The sequence below is a fragment of the Gossypium raimondii genome, chromosome 7 (assembly GCF_025698545.1).
Source record: "Gossypium raimondii isolate GPD5lz chromosome 7, ASM2569854v1, whole genome shotgun sequence".
NCBI classification, from domain to species: Eukaryota; Viridiplantae; Streptophyta; class Magnoliopsida; order Malvales; family Malvaceae; genus Gossypium; species Gossypium raimondii.
Window position 1 is genome coordinate 43852688 of NC_068571.1, and position 18831 is coordinate 43871518.

Here is an 18831-nt window from a genome sequence, read left to right on the forward strand (position 1 = left end):
GGTCAGCACCCAGTACACAGTAAATTTTTTTTTCTTTTTTTTTCGTGTTAGAATCAGATATAAAAATACGAAAAAAATAAAAAAAATTCTATTTCCTCCTATTTACTATTACAAAATTAAAATCCCCAAGTCCTATATATTTTTTGTAAATTTAGAATTTAGTTTGTATATTAAAATCCCCCAAGTCCTATAAATTTTTTTATTTTTTTCGTATTTTTATATCTAATTTTGACACAAAAAAAAAAGAAAAAAAATTTTACTGTGTACTGGGTGCCGGCCATTAACAGGCCATCAGCCAAAAATATTTTTTTATTTTTTTCGTATTTTTATATCTGGTTCTGACATAAAAAAATAAAAATATATATTTTTGGGTGCTGGCCTGTTAATGGCCGACACCTAGTACACAGTAAATTTTTTTTTCTTTTTCGTAAATCATTATTATACAATTTTTTAAAAAAAATACATGGGTTTCGGCCATTGGCAGGCTAGAACCCAAAAAAATATTTTTTTTATTTTTTTGTATTTTTATATGAGATTCTGACACGAAAAAAAAAAAGAGAAATTTTTTTTACTGTTCACTAGGTGCCGGCCATTGACAGGCCCTCACCCCAAAAAATTTTTTTAATTTTTTTTCGTATTTTTATATTTGATTCTGACACGAAAAAAAAAGAAAATTTTTGTTTACTGTTCACTGGGTGCTGGCCATTGACAGGCTAGCACCAAAATTTTTTTTTTATTTTTTCGTATTTTTATATCTGATTCTAACACGAAAAAAAAGAAAAAAAATTTTTACTGTTCACTGGGTGCCGGCAGTTGACAAGCCAGCACCCAAAATTTTTTTATTTTTTTCGTATTTTTATATCTTATTCTCACACGAAAAATTTTTTTTACTGTTCACTGGGTGCCAGCCATTGACAGGCCAGCACCCAAATTTTTTTTTTCTTTTTTTTTCTTTTTCGTATATTAGTATTATACAATTTTAAAAAAATACATAAGTTCCGGCCATTGACAGGCCAGAACCCAAAAAATAATTTTTTTAAATCTGACACAATGATTAGGTAATCATTGGTGTAAAAAAAGAGTGAATAATATTTATTTTAAGTTATTTTGGTGATTGTTTTTAAACCTAATTTATTTTTATAAATATAAAATTTTTTTAGACTATTTAAGTAAAAGAGCCCCAAAATTCGGTTACTTATGATATCACAAGTGGCTATACAGGAGACCTTGACATGATCATCTTTTTAATAACCTTCTTGTAGCATGTTGCTGTTTTGACCCGTGTCTTAGGCCTACTCCCTTGACTCTTGCTTGGTCGGATGGGATTTTTTGCCCATCATAACCCAATTTAAATTTTTTTTTATCAACTACAAGAAGCATGACCCATAAAATTGCAAATATGAAAGTTGCTTTTAAGCTTTAACCGCTCATTCCTCTGACGTGGCATGATCCAAAGCTTAAAGTCTGCTGCTTTTGTGAAATTTAATATATTAGTCCTTGATTTTTTATCTCATCCTAGTCCACTAAAAAACATTTCACTTTACTCCATATTTGAATTTTCTTTTCTAATTTCAATTTCATTCATATACTAACAATGTTTTTTATGAGTTAATCAAAATAATGAATGTATGACATGTGGCATATGGCATAATTTTTTTTAATTATTCAATTACTTTTAGTTTTATTTATTTATTTTATTTTTAATTTAACATAACAAATTTCTTTTATTTTGGGTTATTAAAGCTCGTTTTTTTAAATATCTTTTTGTTAAGCATAGCTTGAATAACAATTCTTGAACGTCGATTTTATTGATAATATTTTTAGGAATTGAGGACTTTGTGAAGATTAAGTGATGCTTTTCTCTAAAATCGTTCATGTCATTAACAGTTAAAGTAATCTTTGCCCCAACGAAAAGTAAAATTTGAGCATATTTAGCAAAACAAAGGAAACTTTCAATAAAAATAATCATTCATGCCATTAAATTTCTTATAATCGGCTAGATGTTGATCATACATTAGCCATTTCTTTTCCTTCAGAAAAAACTTATATCGCTAATGTTTTGAGGTAATTTACATAACATTTGACAAGTTTAAGTACCAAGTCAAACAACAAAAACTTAGATATTAGATTAGGAAAAAACAATGAGTTTAAATATTAAATTTGATAATAAAAAAGTTTTAAGTAGAAAGGATTATTTATAAAAGTATCACAATTTTATGAGTTTATTAACAATGGGGCGAGCTTTGCACAGAGCCTCTAATGGGTGGGCTTCAGGCATGATACTTCACATACCTTCAATTATATCAATTTATTTACAATCAACCCTTTCCCACTCGAAGCATTGAATTAGTGAGCCAAGGGTCAGCCTCATCACTCACTGAGCCAGCCTTAACCCTGGGCATGCCCTCTTTCCTAACCCAAATGGTATCATCTTGTGAGACTGAGAATCATCCTTCTCAAACCTCTCTAGCATAAAACTTGTTGGATCATCCCGTGGTTGCTGTCCTTATAAATGGACCACACATTCACCAACACGGCACATCGTATCCGCCTATGGTGCAATCATTAGATGGCACATGTGGAAGTAGAAGAGGAACTGAAGGGTGTATAATCTTTGAGCCTCTAGTATAATATTTTGAAGGTACTTCCAACTTTGAAACATCAAGTTCATCGTTCAAATTTTTTTTCCTATTTCAGCTTGAGCCTTCTTCTATACTTTTGGGTGGTTCCGTAAATTGGACATTGCCCATTCCATGGTCACTAATGTTGTATCAGTTCTCGCTAATATTAGGACCTGCATGATCACCATGTATGTTATTAATATAGTGATAGATAAAAATACGACATTTTCTGTTTTGAACTTATTGATATGATACGGTTATTTTTAGAACTTAATTAAAACATTTTAAAGTAAAATTGGTTGGTCACTGGCTTCTTTTTTATTCTTGAAAACAATGAAACTTGAAGAGAAAGAAGAAGATTTCAACTAACCAGCATGAGCTCTTTGATGACTTCATCAGTGTAGTAATGAGGATCATTGTTGTGCGGAAGCGTGTAAAAGAGTAAAACTATTGTACTAAAAAATACACTAAGTTCAATTCCCAGGAAAGAGAGGTGGATCATAAGGATCGCTTAAGTACCAGGTCTTTCCTAGCCAGAATATCCCTCAATCGTAATTTAATAGCACAATAAATCACTACAATCACACTCACAATTCATGCAGAATAATACAATAAAGAACACAAGAATTTAACGAGGTTCAGCAAATTTTGCCTACGTCCTCGGGCACTACCAAATATATTTCACTCCAAAATACAAGTGAGAATTTACGAAGATAGAGAGAGAGAAAATAATGCCTTAAGTAGAGAATGGCAAATTTGGGATGATGAACAAGAGAAATGGTTAGGCCTATTTATAGTTGAGATTTAGGGATTAAAATTGCAATTATCTTATGCCAAATCTCAGTCTCACTTTTGGTGCCTTAAATCCCAAATTTTGATACCCATATCTTTCTGATACCCATATCTTTGACTTTCTATAAATATGGATGATTTCCAATAATCTCCACCTTGAAGATTTGATTCAAATAATCTTATCTTTACACAATTCTCTCTGTATTTGTCAACAACACTTGATAGTGCCTTCTTCAACTGTTAAACAATTCCTTTCATAAACTGATCAAATCGCTTGTACCACTGTCTCGGAGATTGTTTCAATCCATAAAGTGACTTTGTCAGTTTGCAAATCCAATTTTCTTTATCAGTAAACTTGAATCCATCTGGTTGAGTCATATAGATTTACTCTTCCAAATCACCGTGTAAAAATGCGGTCTTCACATCGAGCTGAACTAGTTCCAGATCATATTGCGCAACCAAGGCTAGCAAAATCCGAATAGACGAATGCTTTACAACTGGAGAAAACACTTCATTGTAGTCCATTCCTTCTTTCTGAGCGTAACCCTTTGCTACCAATCTAGCCTTGTATCGAACTTCATTTTTACTAGGAAATCATTCCTTCTTTGCATATGTCCATTTGCATCCAATTGCCTTCTTTCCTTTGGGTAGTGTCACCAACTCCCAAGTCCTATTTTTATGAAGAGACTGCATTTCTTCATTCATAGCTTACTTCCACTTTACACCATTAGGGTTACTTCTTGCTTTTGTGTAAGTAGAAGGAATATCATCATCTGCAATTGCAAGTGCATAGACCACAATATCATCAAAGCGAGCAGACATACGAATCTCTCTTCTTGGCCTCCTATATGCAATTGAATCATGTTGCTGTAGAAGTTCTTGGGTCGAAACTTCTTCATCATTTGTTCCTTCAATATTAGCTGGATCATCATTAACCTTTTCAAGCTCCACCTGCTGCAAAGTGTCACTGGTTTTGTTATCCTTTTGTGAATCCTTGTTCTTCATCATGGTTGATTCATCAAAAGTCACATATCTACTGAAAACAATCTTCCTTGTATCAGGACACCAAAGACGGTATCCTTTTACTCCACCAGTTATACCCATGAATAATGCTTTCTTTGCTCTTGGGTCTAACTTAGATTCTTTTACATGATAATATGCAGTGGAACCAAAAACATGTAAAGAATCATAATCAGTAGCAGATTTACCAGTCCACCTCTCCATAGAAGTTTTTCTATTTATTGCAGCTGATGGCAACCGGTTAATTAGATGGCACGCATATGTAACTGCCTCGGCCCAAAATTCTTTGCCCAATCCAGCATTGGGCAACATACATCGAACTTTCTCCAGTATAGTCCGATTCATACGTTCTACCAGCCCATTCTGTTGTGGTGTATCTTGAACAGTGAAGTGTCGCACAATGCCCTCATCTTGACATACTTGTAGAAATAGATCATTCTTGTACTCAGTACCATTGTCTGGTCGAAGTTGTTTGACCTTTCGATCAGTCTGGGTCTCCACCATCTTCTTCCATTTCAGAAATACATCCAAAACTTCACTTTTTCTTTTTATTAGATACACCCATACTTTTCTTGAATAATCATAAACAAAAGCAACAAAATAGTGCATACCTCCCAAAGAAGCCACTTTAGTAGGTCCCCACACATCACTGTGAACGTAGTCCAGAATTCCTTTTGTATTGTGATTTGCTGAACCAAATTTTATCCTCGTCTGCTTGCCCAGAACACAATGTTCACAGAATTCCAATTTGTAAGAATTTGCACCTTTCAACAGGCCTTGCTTCGCCAAACTCTGCAAACTTTTTCACCAGCATGTCCCAATCGCATATGCCATAACCTGGTAGCCTCTGAGTCTGCATCTTTCGTAGATGCTGTTGATGTTGATCCAATAACTGTACTTCTATTTAAAAAGTACAGGTTATTCCTTCTTGTGCCTTTCATCACTGTCAATACCCCAGCTACTACCTTTAGTAATCCATCTCTCAAAGTGATTGTGAGCCCTTTAGATTCTAGGACCCCTAATGAGATGAGATTTTTCTTCAAGCTAGGTATGTAGCGAACATTTGTCAAAACTTGAATTGAGCCGTCATGATTCTTCAATTTGATTGTACATACTCTCATTGTCTTACAAGCGCAGTCATTGCCCATAAAAACAATTCCACCTTCTAGTTCTTTAAGACTAGAAAACCAGTCCTTATTAGGACACAAATGGTAAGTACATCCCGAATCCAAAATCCACTTATCTGTATGACATGCCATTGCCATGCCAACCAAGCTAAAGTCTGACTCATCATCATGCTCCGCTACACATGCATCAGAAATAGCCTTTCCCTTTTGTAACTTAGGACAATTCTTTTTCCAATGCCCTTTCTCACGACAAAAAACATATTCATCTTTCGCAGGTCTCCCTTTGGACTTACTCCTTCTACAGTTGTTTGTTGTCATGAACGACCTCTTCTTATTAAGACTTCGTAGTTGTATCTCTGTGATCTTTTTATCTTTCTTTCGAGTCTCAGATCTATACAACGCACTACAGACTGCATCAAATGTGATTGTATCCTTTCCATGAACCAATGTAGTGGTAAGATGATCATATTCATCAGGAAGAGAATTCAACAATAGTAATGTCTTATCTTCATCTTTAAATTTCTCATCCAAATTTAGCAAGTCTGCTAAAATTTTATTGAATGAGTTCACATGGTCATTCATCGACATACCGGGTGAATACGTGAATCGATAAAGTTTCTTTTTCATATAAAGCCTATTTTCAAGACTTTTTGTTAGAAACTTTTCTTCCAGTGTATCCCACAACTTTTTCGCTGATGTCTCCCTCATGACAGAGTACTTCTGCTCTTTGGCCAAACATAGGCGAATTGTTCCACATGCCTGTCTATTGATCTTGGCCCACTCCTTGTCATCCATCTTGTCAGGTTTTTCTTCAAGGGCTATATCCAGCTCTTGCTGACATAAGACATCCAGGATCTCACATTGCCACATACCAAAATTATTGGTACCATCAAATTTCTCTACTTCAAATTTTGCATTGGTCACAGTAGTCTTTGCTAATGACGATGCCTTTTCCATTTTTCTCCTCAATCCCAACTATTGTACGTGAACAGTGCCGTGAACGATCGTATTCCCCAAGTACGAATCTAGCTCTAATACCAATTGTTGTGCGGAAGCGTGTAAAAGAGTAAAATTATTGTACTAAAAAATCACACTAAGTTCAATTCCCAGGAAAGAGAGGTGGATCACAAGGATCGCTTAAGTATCAGGTCTTTCCTAGCCAAAATATCTCTCAATCGTAATTTAATAGCACAATAAATCACTACAATCACACTCACAATTCATGCAGAATAATACAATAAAGAACACAAGAATTTAACGAGGTTTAGCAAATTTTGCCTAAGTCCTCGGGCACTACCAAATATATTTCACTCCAAAATACAAGTGATAATTTACAAAGATAGAGAGAGAGAAAACAATGCCTTAAGTAGAGAATGACAAATTTGGGATGATGAAGAAGAGAAATGGTTAGGGCTATTTATAGTTGAGATTCAAGGATCAAAATTGCAATTATCTTATGCCAAATCTCAATCCCACTTTTGGTGCCTTAAATCCCAGATTTTGATACCCATATCTTTGACTTTCTATAAATATGGATGATTTCCAATAATCAGACTGTTGCAAGTTAAGAAGGTGATCAACCACACTACCATTGTTATTATTTTCTAGCTTCATCCATCGTTGCTCGTCGACCAACTTTTGCAGCAATCCATCTAACTTTTTCTCTTTCTTTTTGTATCCTCCTAACCAATTTAAAACTGGAAAGAAATCCGCACGATTCGTCGTGCCGGCATTCCTAAGCGTATTTGTTATAACATCCCTGAACTCCCTCGCTTCATCTTCATCCGTCACTTTGTCTCCGTAATACCTCTTTCCCGTACCTTGTCTTTTCGAGTGGTGATGAAAGCGTTGTGACGACTCGAGGAGAAAATTTCGATGGTGCCGATCCGACGTAAGTTACGACAATGACAACAGTAAGACGAGGTGGAAACCGTGGTGTAATTACAGCTAAAGTGCTTCCCCGTGATTAACTTGGAACAATTGGCTAAAACTATGTCGTTTTTGGTGAAGCATTCCTCAGCAACAACTGAAGATGAAACCATCACAAAGAGTTGAGACCCGAGGTAGAGGGAGAAGACCGGGTCGTGCTTTTTAGAAAGACGGTGATAGAAACGGTGGACGGGGAGTGAAGGTGGGGATGGAGGGAGGTTTTTGGGGTGTCTTTTTTATTGTAACAATAATTTCAAACAACGTAGGAGAAAGATAAATGGAAGACGTGCATAGACTTATTGTTTCTTCCATATTTGGTTACGTTTTATTCATTAAACTATGGTGTTTTACTTTTTATATATATATAGTGATGAATTATAAGTGTTATCCAAAAATAAAAGAAAATGATGACCATATCAGGGTTAATTTTTTTTACTGTATTCTAATGTGAATAATTTTAAACTTTAAAAAATACAAAAATAAAAATAAAATTGAAGTATAAAGATTAAAGGTAAAATATAAAATTAATAACAAAATTTTGGTGAAATTTTTGGAGAGTCATAGTTTTTAACGTTATGCAATATTATTATCACATGATCTTAATGGTTGGTGTAGGACTGTCGGAGGCTTTTCATAATTGTAATACAAATTTATAGCCATCTTACACTTCACTGTTTTATGTTTTTGAAGTTCTTAACCCAAAAAAATATCAAAGTAAATATAATTATTTTTCTTATAATCTCATTTTTTAATACTAATAAAATACTAAAATATATTATGACAAATTTATCATTTTAATGAAAATGATGTTCTTGGAAAACAAATGAGGCTTTAACGGCAATCTTAATACACAATTTGTGAATTTATTTTGGGTTTAGATTTTTTTATAAATTATATATATATAATAAAAACATCCTAATATTAATATTTTTAAATAAAATTCCTTTTAAATTTTGAATTGTGTTTAACTTAATCGTTACACCAAGTCGATCAGGATTTATCTTTAGTACAAATGTATTGTCTAGAAAAATGTAAGAATTTTGAATTAGTTGATATATTCCTTGATAATGAAATATAATACTTGTTCTAAATGTATTTTTATAATAATAAATAAGAACTAAAAAAGCAAAAGAAAAAATTATAACAATTTAGTCTAAAATATTAAAATTTAATTTTTATATATAAGTAAATTCACAATATATCAAACATTTAGTAGTGTACAAATGTTTTAATAATTAATAAATTATTATTGTATTGAAATTGTCAAAATAATTGATAAATTTTAATTATACATAGTAATTATTTTAAATAATTATGACAATGAATAAAAAAGGAAAAACCTCTTTTAGAACCTCCCTTGGCCCTGGATCTTCCCCTATTTTGGAGTATTAGAGATTTATTTTTATTGTTGAAGCATTTTGGGTGCATGTTTCAACTCTTGAGTTTTACATGAGAGCTACAATGAAACTTGTTCGCATTAGGGAGAACTTAGTTCATACTAATATGTGGTGCTCTTTAATTTGAACAAACTTCATCCATCACGGCCGCCTATACCGGAGGTTGTGGTCTGTCAGCAAGTCTTTCGCTGCCCTCTTAACTTGTAATAACATTCTTCTAGCTAGCTGCTGCTCTAAGCCGTGTCTTAGGCCTACTCTCTTGATTCTTTTTTGCTTACTTGGTCGGCTGGGGTCTTTTTCTCCATCACAACCCTTGAAAGGGTTGCAAGACAACCCCCATTTCCCATAAAATCTGACTTCGCATGATCCAAAGGCTATAGTGTGTTGTTTTTCCAAAATTTAATATCACTCGTTGATTAAATTTGGATTCCACTGAAAACATATCTCATTTTAGTTGATATAATTAACTTTTTCTTAATTTGGTACTTATTTAACTCTTATACAAATTACTTCAATATATTAGCAATGTTATTTTTTATGAGGTAGCAGAAATAATTAATGTTGAATTACTTTAAGCTTTATTTATTTATTTTAATTTTTAATTTAAAATAATGAATTTCTTTTATTTTGGGTCATTAAAACTCTTGTTTTCTTCTTCAATATCCATTTATTAAGTATAGCTTGAATCATAATTTTTGAACATGGATTTTTTATATTAACGATGTTTTATGGAATTGATAACTTTGTGAAGATCAAGTCATGCTTCTCTCTTAAATCATTCATACCATCAACAATTAAAGTAATCTTAACCCCAACGAAAAGTAAATTTGAACATATTATTTAGCGTAAAAGAAAACTCCAAATAAATATAATCATTATTATCATTAAATTCTATATCATTTACCATATATTGATCATACATTAACTACTTTACCGTCATAAACAAATTATCACTGTTAGTGTTTTGAAATAATTTGCATAACAGTTAACAGTTTTAAGTATCCAATCGAAAAAAAAGAAGAAGAAAAACATAAGTACAAAGAATTACTTATAAAAGTATCAAAGCTCTATGAGTTTATTAACAACGGGTCCAATGGATGAGCTTTAGGCATGGTGCCTCCCGTACCTTCAGTCATATCAATATCCTTACCATCAACTCTTTCCCACTCAAAGCATTGTATCAATGACCCAAGGGTTAACCCCACCATTCACTGAGCCAGCCCTGACCTTAGACGTGCTCTCTTTCCTAACCCAATTGGCATTATCTTGTGAGATTGAGAATCAACATTCTCCAAACTTCTCTGGCTTAAAACTTGTGAGATCATCTTATAATTGTGAGTCCCTATGAATGGACCACACATTCACCCACACGATTGTGCAGCACGACACATCATATCTGCCTATGGTGCAATCACTAGATGGCACAAGTGGAATTAGAAGAGGGGGCACCCTTTCTTTGAGCCATTAGTATAATACTTTGAAGATACTTTAACTTCAAAACATTGGGTTCATCAATAAGATTTTCTTGCCCTATTTCAGTGTCTATTTCAGCTTGAGCCTTTTTCAATACTTTTGGGTGGCTCAATAAATTGGACGTTGGTGTTGTATCAGTTCCTACTAGTACTAAGACCCGGATGATCACCAAGTATATTATCAGATGTGAAGTTATAAAATTTTTCGAGGGATATAATTTTATGAGAGTTAAAATATAATTTTACTATTTTAATAGTTTATATTTAAAAAAATTTTAAAGTATTAATTCAAAATATTATTATTTTTGGGGTCAAAAGTACAATTTTATCATGTACTAAAATTAAATTTCACATGTTTTAAAGGGTCAAAACTTAAATTTCCCATTTTAGGGGGTTGGTGCCCTTGCCAGGTCCTACTGTAGCCCCTGCATGTTATTAACATGGTGATAGATATAAACATGACATTTCTTGTTTTGAACTTATGTTGCAATGATACAAAATTTTAAAGTAGAATGTTTTGGTCTCTGGCTTTCTTTTTTATTCTTGAAAACAATGAAACTTGAAGAGAAAGAAGAAGAGTTCAACTAACCAGCATGAGCCCTTTGATGATTTCATCGGTGTAGTAATGAGGATCAAATTGTTGCAAGTTAAGGAGGTAATCTATCACACTACCATTGTTATTATTTTCTTGCTTCATCCGTCGATGCTCGTCGACCAACTTTTGCAGTAATCCGTCCAACTTTTTCCCAATCTTTTTCACCTCATACCTTCCAACTAATTCAAAACCGGCAAGAAATCTGCACCATTCGCCGTGCCGACGTTCCTAAACGCCTCAGTTATAACCTCTCTGAACTCCCTAGCTTCATTTTCATTCGTCACTTTGCCCCGTAATACCTCTTCCCCGCAACCATCCTCATTATGTTGTTAAATGTCAAGTCATTAAGCATGGATTTTAGCTCCACCTTCGCAAACCCTCGACGTGAATCCCGTGATAGTCTCACCAACAACCGTTGGACCTCATCTTTTCGAACAGTGATGATGGAATTGAGACGACTCGAGGAGAAGATTTCGATTGCAAAGATCAAATGTAAGTTGCGCCAATGATCACCGTAAGACGTGGTGCAACCATGGTGTAGTTGGAGCTGAAGTGCTTCCCCGTGATCAACTTGGGACGATTGGCTAAAATTATGTCGTTTTTGGTGAAGCATTCCTCGGCAAGAACTGAATACGAAACCACCACAAAGAGCTGAGACCCGAGGCGGAGGGAGAAGACCGGGCCGTGCTTTTGAGAAAGACGGTGGTAGAAACGGAAGTCAAGAGTTTCGAGGAGATGGAGGTGGCCAAATACGGGGAGTGAAGGTGGGGATGGGGGGAGGTTTTTTGGATTGAAACAATAATTTTGAACAAAGTGGGAGAAAGAAATGAAAAAGATGTATAGAGAATTGTTGGTTCTTCCATTTTTATTATGGCTTATGGTGTTTGGTTGTGTATATAGAGAGAGAGATAGTGATGAATTGTAAGTGTTATCCAAGACAATATGTCCACAAATTTCTAATTGCCTATCTTTCGATGGAAGGAATTTTGTACTTTAATTTAATTTTATATTTTAATTTTATTAATTTTAGTCTTTATATTTCCTTAAATTTTAGTCTTATCTAAACAATAGTTAAACCTATTAGGTTAAGTTTTATTACTAGTCTTGTACAATGGTTTCAAATTCGGAATGTTAATCTTGACACAAATGATAGCCATTAAACATTTAGAGAGTAATATGTGAAAATAATAAGCTTTCATCGTATCAAATTTTAGAAATAACAGAACTCAATGAATTAAATAATTATCATTTGGTGAAAACCAACATTTTAAAATTTAAAAATAAAAATTTTATAATCAAATTAAATTTAATTCTTTTCCTTTATAAGAATATAATATCAAAATAATTAATACTAAATTATGACTCATTTATTAAATGAGTAAGTAAAATGATATTAGTAAGAAATAAATAAAGTTTTGATCGAAAACACAATACTAATTCTTGAAGATTTTGGTGTCTTAGGTCTCAGGGTTTATTTTGAGTTTATATTATATATATATATATATATAGATTTTATTAAAAAACACATCCTCATAATAATATTTTGAATAGGTTTTCTTGTTAATGAAATATGATACTTGTAAATATAAATGCTGATCCTAAATGTATTCATATCTCTATAACTTATATATAAAAAGAAGGATTTAAGGTTTTCCTACACAATACGTCTTTTTATTTATGTTATTATTTTATAATTAATCAAATTCCAATTCTAATCACTTTATATTTTAATTTTATATAATTTATCCTCAAAACCCCTTGGTCATAAATGATATGAGATAAAAATCTTAATGAAATAAGGTATAAGATTAATGAAAATGAAAGTGAGTTAAATTAAGAAGCATGGCATGATGTATAATTGATTTCTCGATAAAATGAGAAAAAGATATAAAGATGATAAAAGAGAATATTGAGGAGTATAATAATAATAATAATAATAATAATAATAATAATAATAATAATAATAATAATAATAATAATTAAGAAGTAGGTTTTAGTATATTGATTTAAAGTAAGGACTAAATCATAAATATGTGAAAAGTTTTTGGCTCAAGTGTAAATATTTAAAATTTAGGGGATCGAATGGAAAAATAAGAAATTTGAAGGATCAAAAGTGAAAATAATCCAATTTACTATGATATGGAATTGGCATGTATGGACCAAATTGAATAGGTGAAGAATTGTGAATGACTAAATTGTAATTTTACCAAATTAAGTGATGATTCAAGGATGAAATTTTAAAATATCATAAAGGGAAAAATGGTCAATTAGAAAGAGAGAACTCTAGAAGGCAATGATGTTGTTGGAGATATTTTGAAGATATATTACAATTATTTAATTAGATAAATATTACTTCATTAATATTTTAATGAGATATTTTATTAATATTTTATTATAAATAACTAGTATAAAAGGAGACAAAGATGAAGAAGAAGAAGAAGAAAAAAAAAAGATCCTCCATCTTTCCAATGTGAGTGAGGGGAAGAGAAGAAGAAAACTTTGTTGTCATTATAGTTTGGTCTTTTTACTAAAAATCCACCATTTTCACCGGAATTTTCATAATCTCCAAGAGAGAAAAGTGATAAAGAGACTATGGAGAACAAGAAAATCACCTTGGATTCAAGAAAATGGAAGTTGGAGGACAGAGAAAATCAAGTTAAAGTTTGAAATCAATAGGACAAGATAAGAACATTAAGATTTCAATATATTTTTAAGTTTGATATTATTGAAAAAAAACATGAAAATGATGTTAAAGTAGAGTTTTCTTATATAAGGTTCTATGTTCTTAATATGTTAGTGAAGGTAAATAAGAGGAAGTGATGGAAAATATTGTAGAGAAAGGAAAGGAGAGTGTTATTAACTTGGTTATCAACATTTTGCACTAAAACAGTTTTGAACAGCAGCAGTAGTTTGACTTTGAAAATTCACCAAAATTGTATAAATTGAATTAGAGATTAATTAAAGTATGAAATTAAATTCTATTGAGTCTAGTTTTACATAGAAGAAACGGTATAAGCAAAATAATTTCATATTATGAGATATATGAATTTTTGTGAGACAAGGTCAGATTGATTTCGGGTTCCCCTGTTCTGACTTTGGAAAATCATAAAAAATTCTAAAAAAATTATTATGGGTTTAAATTTATATTTTTAAATTATTAATAAGTCTATTTTTAAATGGAAACATCATCCAAACCTCGTACTAAGAGATAATTAATTTTTAGTAAAGAATGGTCGAAGCTGTCAAGTAGCAGAAGAGGGACAAATTTGAAGAATTTACTGTACTTATTGGCTAAATTATAAATTCTAAAATTTTGAAGGTAAAAATATATTTGAGTCTAGTTTCAAAAACATCAAGCGGATCTTAATGTCAAATTCTGTAGCTCAAGATATAAATAATTTAGTGACTATGACTCTAGTGGACAGCTTTGATATGAACACATAAGTAAATAGTGGAATTATAGCTAATGTTACATATAAGCATGTTATATACTAAAAGCTAAAGATTCTAACAAATATATACATAAAGGATGTGGAAAGGAGAGGAGAAGGATGAAAATATAAATATGAATGTATATATATAGTAGATGAATTTGAAATGTTTCAAATGGTTGTAGGTGATGGAATGATTAATGCATGTGAGTATGTTTTAAATGAATTGATAAAATAATAAGTAAATAATTTTAATTGATGTGATATTGAATTCTTTGTTAAAATTTTATGAAGAATTAAATTGATTGACACAATTTAGAAATAAATATGAAATATACATAAAGTGGGTAAACTAATTTTACAAGTGCAAGTCCTCCAATGGTCTTATTTGTAAAACTTTAATATTTGTGTTAATTTTATAAACTTTGTTATCTTTGATTGAATATCATATTTTTATGACGACTTGAGATTAGAAATAGATGTAAGTGGATGATATGTAAAATGAAGTGGTGGTTATGATATTTGAATACGGTTCAGGTAATGATATAAAATAAATAAATAAAAATAAAGCGTGGAACTTGTAGGAAAATGGAAACGACGTCACGATGACAAGTTCGCCATGTCGCGACGTTGGTCGCAACGACAGTTCAAAAATCTTTATGAACTTTACAATTTGGTATTTGATCAATTGTGGATGTTTTAATGAGCTCCTTTAACCCATAATTAGTTCTATTGTAGATTCAATTATTACTAATTAGTTAATGATCTACATTAATTAAATAATATGATAAATTGATCTAAAATTTTCAGTAGTTGCTTCGGCAACAAATGTGACATCCTGATGCCTTGACTCGACGATCAGGTCCTATATAGGGGTGTTACACTATTTCTATAACAACATTAGTAAGTCAAAATATTCATTATCTTTAACTATTTTGATTAAAATGTCTAGGTTAAATTTTTCTTAAAAATGCATATTCTAACTTATCATGTCAAGATATATATATATATATATATATATATATATATATATATTTATTTATGTTAGAAAGGTGTTTCTAAGAAAAATTATGTATATACACAAAAGAAATGTTCTAAGGGCTTTTCGTTGGTGAGATGTGTACATTTTATTTTTATTTTTAGCCATTTTAAAATAATAGTCAAATATACTAAGCACCTTTCTAACAAAAAGATCTATTTCAGCATGGTAAGAGAAGATGGGTATTTTTAAGAAAATATTCAACCTCATCATTTTACCCGAATAATTAAATGTGTCAATTATTTGAACAAACCAATGATTTTATAAAAGCACAGGGACCAAATTATAAATTTTAAATTTTAAATTTAACCATAGCGGTTAGGCGAATTATAATTTGACGTAAAACAATTTATTCCTAACACAATCATTTGCACTTAATTTAATAAACAAATCGACATTTTCTTAAAAAATTAATGGTATTAAGAACTTAATTTAATAAATATTTTTAGGTATTGGTTCTTTACTTTTCTAAGCTTCATGGTTGTAGTGGCAATTTTATCAATTTCTATTGTAGTTTTTCTTCTATTTACAATTAGATACTTAAACTTTACTTTGTATATTGATTTCTCTTCAAGTCCTTTAATATATTTCAGTTTTTTTTCACCATTAAAAGTGTAAAAATTCCAACTTTAGCTGTGTTTTCTTCTCCATTGTTGTTGTTATCATCTTCTCCAAAGAACCCACGAAAAGCCACTAAGATTTCTCTAACCTTACTTTTATGTTTTATTTAGTGAATCATTTGAGCATGTATTTGGCTATTGTTGTTGGATTGAAGATGAATAGTAACTAAATTTTATGGTGGTTGGTTGATGGAAATGTTGCATATTTAGTTTTTGGGTTAAAAACTAAATCGTAAAAATTAGATTAAATTGAATAAACCTTGAAACCTAGAATTGATGCCTTTAGGTGAATATTTAGATAGGTGAGATCGAGAGGAGAGCCTATTGAGAACTAATCTGATTGTCTTGATTTAGATTGGTGAGATCAAGAGATAAGCTGAACTAAATCATCTAATTTGGTAAAATAGTGACCAAAAGATAAAATTGAACCAATTAGGAGTTTGAACCCTTTAGATCCCTAATCCAATAATTAATTAACAACATGGAAGTCGACCAACCACCTTAGTTCTTTGGATTGAATTTTTGTATACTTTCGATTATTTTCAATTTAGTCCTTTTAGATGTTAGATAACATAACTAACCCTTGATAATGATTTGCCATAGTATGATATTAGTGAGTAGCTATCTAGACTTCTTATTTGCATGCATATTTATTGTTGATCACATTATCACTCGAACACTCTTGGGTTCGATCCTTGGTACACTTGTAAATATTACAAATGATCTATCAAACTTGCAGACAACCGTTATATTTCTGATTATATTTGTGTTGATTCGATAGCCTCGTCGCACACACACTGGGGCGCAATCAAAGAGCAAACAAAAGTATACCCATCCCAATAGTTCCAAAAGCTTTGCTCAATCTAGGAATGAAAAGGTATGATATTTGTATTTAAATAGTGAATATTGACTTTAGTTGAAATGATTTATTTGAATTAGATTACGGGGATATGGTGTTAAGAAATCAATTGACTTTTGTATGTATTTACTGTCAAGCATATTCGACATTTGATGTTGGAGCTTGCATGTAGATATGGATCATTCAAAATTCAATACAATTGATGTTGGAAATTATATTTAAATATGGATAACTAATATTTGAGTTTGCATTTCTCTTTGTCATGATAACTTTATTAAGTTGATATTTTCATTTGTGTTGTGTTTGTGAGACTTATATAGGTGATTCAATATATAAAATAATTAAAATTTAGTATCTATTAACATAAGTTGATTTCACTACTTAAACACAAATTGTAATATTGTTTTGTAGGAAATTTTGTATGGTCGACCACCTACTAGACTTTAACTTTTCAAATGACCCATACGAAAAAAGATGGATTGTTTATAAATTAAGTCACACAATAAATTTTGGTACGTATATTATTTATTATTTATTTATTTAGTTGAAATGGTTATGTTATGTTTGTATTTTAAATTTTGTTAGAAGAATGCAAATGCAAAAATTGCTAAGTATCAAGTTGCTGCACCTGAAAGGACTACATTGAGTGTACGAGATATTAAAGATCAAGTTTTGGCTGAAGTAGTTGGACCAGAAAAGAATGGACGAGTTCAGCATATCAGATTAGGTTCGTCACAAAGATATTACTTTGGGAATAGCTCTCAACGTTACACTTCTTCTCAACAAGTATCCAAACAAAAAGTGAAGAAATTGAAAGCATAGATAGAAAAATTTGAGGTTGATCAAGAAGCAAAAAGAAGAATATTTGAGGCTAACCGAGAAGAAGGAAGAAGAAGATTTGAGGTTGATCAAGAAAAAGAAAGAAGAAGATTTGAACCTGACCGAGAAGAAGAACAAATAAGATTTCAGGTTGTGCGAGAAGAAGAGAGAAAGAGATACGAGGAAATTTAAGCACAAAGTCAACAACTTCCAATGCAACTTCTAAGTCTCATGGCTTTTCTTCAGCAACAATCTTGACCTCCAACCTCTTAGGTGCTTTTCTTAATGTTCATATAGTTCAAACTTTATGGTCTCAGTAGACTTTGAACTTTAAGTTTATATTAAGAACATGTAATGAATATGTATTTTGAAATTTAAATATTTTATTAAGAATAAATATTTGGATAATTTTTTCTTGTTGAATGGATTTTGAACAGGTAATGTACATGCAGTTAGATTATGAAAATAGAAAAAAAAAATCTTAAAACAAGGAATTATCGACGTTGGTGAAAGGAAGCGCTATAACAACCCTATTTTTGATGGTATCGGAAAAAGTGATTTCAGAACTCAATTTTCATAAATTCAGTTCGTAAATATTAAATATGAATATTTACAGAGTTGGTATAAAAGTATATTAAGTTTAGTCTAGTAATTTTGCTGAATTAATGGTTAATTTAGGTACAAAGATTAAATTGTAAAAGTCAAATCACTATAGGTTTTAATTGACCAAAGACTTAAGGACTTAAATTGCATTTAGCCAAATGTTCAAAATGGTAATTAAACCATCTTTTAATAAGGGTTAGTGGATGGTAATTATTTTTCCACTAAATAAGTTTAGTAATTAGCTTTTGTTAATTAATTATGCTTAAGTTAATTAAAACAAGTTAATTAAGCATTAATCTTACTATATATAATAAAATGAATAGATGATAAAGTCATCTCTACTTTTCCACCATTGTTGTCCAAAGAAGAGAAGAAAACCTAGAAAAATTTTACACAATTTGACCATTAATTGGTAAGCTCAATTAAGTCATTTTCTTGTAATTTTATGATTTTGAGGTCATGAGAACTTAATTTAGCTATCTCATGTACCAATTTACAAATCTATTA

At 31.2% G+C, this 18831-nt stretch overlaps 2 pseudogenes; both read right to left on the bottom strand.

Annotated features, from left to right (window-relative positions):
• Positions 1–2206: 2206 nt before the first annotated feature.
• LOC105761496 (cytochrome P450 81D11-like) lies at positions 2207–9233 on the bottom strand (annotated as a pseudogene).
• Positions 9234–9953: 720 nt separating this feature from the next.
• LOC105761487 (cytochrome P450 81Q32-like) lies at positions 9954–11816 on the bottom strand (annotated as a pseudogene).
• Positions 11817–18831: the final 7015 nt, after the last annotated feature.